The sequence below is a fragment of the Gracilinanus agilis genome, unplaced genomic scaffold (genome assembly GCF_016433145.1).
Source record: "Gracilinanus agilis isolate LMUSP501 unplaced genomic scaffold, AgileGrace unplaced_scaffold19368, whole genome shotgun sequence".
NCBI classification, from domain to species: Eukaryota; Metazoa; Chordata; class Mammalia; order Didelphimorphia; family Didelphidae; genus Gracilinanus; species Gracilinanus agilis.
In genome coordinates, this window is record NW_025350658.1 from 4546 (window position 1) to 8733 (window position 4188).

The 4188-nt window shown below is 36.6% G+C and overlaps 1 pseudogene; it reads left to right on the plus strand.

Moving 5' to 3' along the window:
- Window positions 1-519: 519 nt before the first annotated feature.
- On the plus strand, window positions 520-4181 carry LOC123254298 (annotated as a pseudogene).
- Window positions 4182-4188: the final 7 nt, after the last annotated feature.

Consider the following 4188-nt stretch of genomic DNA (forward strand, 5'->3'; position numbering starts at 1 on the left):
CACATGAAAAAGTGTTCTAAATCTCTTCTAATTGGAGAAGTGCAAATCAAAACAGCTCTGAAGTACCACCTCACATTTAGCAGATTAGCCAATATGAAAGTAAAGGAAAATAAAAAAAGTTGGAAGGGATATGACAAAATTGGGACCAAAATACACTATTGGTTGTGATGAGATTAAATCTACCCTGCCTATCTTTACATTTAATCACTGTGATAATGAGATTAAATCTACCCTCCAAGTGGTTAGATTTAATCACCAAAAGTGAGAATATCTCCAATTTTGGGAGGTCCACAACCCAAATGTGTTACAATGAGTGCCCCCTAGGCACTTTTACTGACATTTAGCAGTATATGCTTGTTAATATCCTGACAAAAAACATTTCTCTCAGCAAGCAAAAAAATAAAAAAAAAATCTCTTTTCAGCTCCCTGCAAATGTTCCTTTGGAAATTCTCATTAACTAATATTTATTGTCAACAGAGATTTTCATCTTAGTCAAAAGTTCATTCCTCAGTCAGACACATCTCAAATTCCCCTTGTAGTTAATTGTTTCTTTTGCAGACAGTGACATAATGATGATAGCTCTTGGGGGAAATGAGCTCAGACTCTGTTGTCCCTATAACTCCAGCCCCAGATATGCCCACTACACAGAGGTACAGGTTTCTGCAGCTCCATCTCCTGCTGTGACAGCAGAGAGCAGTCTGGTGAGTGATACTGGTAGGTCTTCCTCTCAGAGTCAGGGATTGGTAAAGAAACCCTTCCAGGAGTCAAAGATGCATCACTGAGTGTTGGAATCAGGTAGAAAAGATGCCTAAGTAGAAGAGTGATATTTTGAGGACAAAGGAAGGAAATTCTGCTGATTCTAGGTCCATCCTGGCTGGGCTTGGGACTCAAAAGACACTCAGATTCTCTTCTCCCTTCTTTTAGTTCCTCTTCACCCCACTCTACATCAGTGTCATCATCCAATATGATGCAGTACTCTGCTGTATATTTTAGTAGAATGAAGAGATAGAGAACACATGTTTGGCATGAACTCTCTTTCTTTTTATGTTAATTTATTTTTTTATTTAGAATAGTTTTCCATAGTTACTTGATTCATGATTCACTCCCTCTTTTCTCCCCAATCCAGGAACTGATGAGCAATTGCACTGTTTTTTACATGTATGATTGTTCAAAACCGATTTCCATATTATTAATGTTTGCAGTAGAGTGATCTTTTAATAACAAAACCCTAATCATATCCCTATCAAACTAAATAATCGATCATATGTTTTTCTTCTGCGATGAACTCTCTTCTCCAGCATCTTCTGTATGTCAGTGTGGCACCATAAACTGCCAGCTTGCTATTTATTCAAGGCCTTTTAGGCTTTAAAGATGTCCCCTCCAAATCTCCAGTTTTCTTTTCTGCCCCTACCCAAGAATCTCCCTGGCTCCTATACATTTAATGACAGTCAAAAAGTAATAATGTGTTTCCTTTGATATTCTACAAATGTCTCTTTAGAAAAATGACTAAAAACAATGGGAAGAGCCCTTCTGGGGAAGTCAGAGAACATAGGACCAAAGGTTTGTCTTGAACTGGGGGCAAGTCAATTTCACATTTTGCCTTAATTTCCTCACTGTAAAAAAATCTGACAAGATACTAGGACAGATCATTTTCCTGATGAAGTAAAGAATCAAGTTTGGGGTTATTGCTTTTTTCTATTTTTAACTCAGGCTTCTTGAGCAACACAGATTATTGCTCTGCAACTCACCATGTCTGCCAAATTCTCCCTATTCAGTTAGGAGTTTATAGGGGCAGAAACCCATGTATACAAATCATCTTTTCTCTATGGTCTATTCAACATGCCATAGCCAGAAGGTATGGAAACAGACATAGAATTAGACTAAATTGTTTGTTCATATAATAAGAATTATTAGGATTAGAGAATACTATTCTAATATTCCATTCTATAAAGAATGATATCCTAAGAATAGAATGATCAGAATATCTATGGAATAAAAAAACAGCAACACATCTTTATTTGAAAACATTGTTATCTTTCATTTCAATGTGTGTGGAGGTTAAGTGGTATTTTTTCTAATTCTGAATCCTCTTAACATCACAGATTATCAAGAAAGAAAAGAAGAAAAGAACTAAATAAGTATTTATTAAACATCAACTATATGGCAGGTATTTTGATTATAAGTACTTTATTGATATTATCTCATTTGATCTTCAGAACAACTCTACAACAAAAGTACTTTTATTATCCTTGTGTACAAGTGAGGAAAATGAAGTGAGCAGAAGTTGAGTAACTAGCTCAGGACCCAAACCCACAGAAAACTAAATATAAGAGGGTGAATTTGAATTCAGATCTTCCCAACTCTAAGCATTACACTGTCTCTAATTACATTGAAAAATAAGGTGTATAGAATTCTTCAAAAAATTATGACCACATTTTTAATAGAAATGGAAAAAGAACAAGGTAAGTGGCATAGTATCCCAAGATGCTAAAATTTAGAACATGTAAATTGCATGTCTAGTCCTTTGGTTGATAGAAATTAGACATGTTCGCTTCCTAGTTTTATTGACCTGAGTTTGTGATTTCATGGGCTCAAGAAATTCTTAGTGTAGAAATACCCTCTCCCTATTTAGATCAGTCATTTTCCAGCATCTGGGAGTTGCCTAGAACTCTGAGAGGGTAAGTGCATCACCCAGAGTCACAAAAACAAGACTTGACCCTAGATTGAATTAACACCAAGGACAATCCTCAATTATTGTTTTTGCTAGATTATCTCTCAACACCTAGGTGGTAGGAACAACTACTAGAAACAGAAATTACTAGCTAAGTTGTCTCCTTCCCAACCAGCATGCCTTCTATTTTTTTAATTGTTAATATTTAAAATATTTTTCCATGTTTACGTATTTCATTTTATTTCCCTTCCCTGTTCCCTCCCAGATCCAATAAGCATTTCCAGTGGGTTATACAAATGTTATCACTTGTACTTACTTCCATATTATTCATTTTTCCATACACATTGTAACAAGCAATGTTTACATGGTAAAAAGGAAATGATTAACACAGACCTTAAGTGATCACAATATAATCTGCCATACATCAGTGATTTATCAAGTGTATTTTGTGCAGGAGTCTGAGAGATGGAGGGAGTCTGAGAGATAGAGAGATACAACACAAGTGTCTACCTGGGTTTCTAGGGGTAGTGAACACAAGCATAATCTAGATGCAGAAGGAGAGAAAGGAGGGGGAATGTGGCTGGGGACTTTCTACTCTATGTGCCTAAGCCTTGCAGTGGGTCTTTGGACTTAAGTGTCTCAGTCACCTACACCACCTAACTGCTATGCCTCCTTTGATATCTTCTTATCTATATACCTTACACATCTATATTCTTACACTTGTGTTCATCATGGAAATTTTCCTATTGTATAATGTTATTGGGAAATTCTCACTGAAAAATTATATTCTCCTGTGTTTTTCCCCAGTTCATTTAGAATCAGACCACAAAGCCCTCAAGACCCCCAAGAAATGACATCTCATAAAGAAGGCCTGGAGATTGTCTACTTGATGGTACTTCTGTTTGGAGTCCTGGAGAACATATTCCTTCTTTATCTATATAGCCTTAATTTTATCACTGGTCACAGAAAAAGACCTATAAATCTGGTAATCATCAATTTGGCCTTTGCTCATATTTTGATGATACTTTTCAGAGGTATCCCCATGATAATAAATAATTGGGGATGGAGACTTTTCCTAGATGACACAATGGGTAAAATCTTAACTTACATTATAAGAGTGACTCGGGGCATTTCTCTTTGCAACACCTGTCTTCTGAGTGTCTTCCAGGCCATCACCATCAGTCCCAGCAATGTAAAGTGGACAAAGATCAAAAAGAGAGCACCAAAGTATATTCTTCTTTGCTGCCTCCTGAGTGGGATTTTCAACTTTCTGCTGAATATTATTGGGCCTCTGAATATGAGTAGTTTCAGGAATTGCACTGAGGAAAGATGGAGGATTGGACATATTTTTTTTGGCTTTCATGCCATAAATGTCATAAAAATTTTAATTTGGGAGTCAGTGGTTGATGCTCTGTTTGTGAGTCTCATGATCTGGTCAAGTAGCTATATGGTGCTTGTCCTGCACAGACACAACCAGCAAGTCCAACATATTCACAACATCAGCCTCTCCCCTAGAA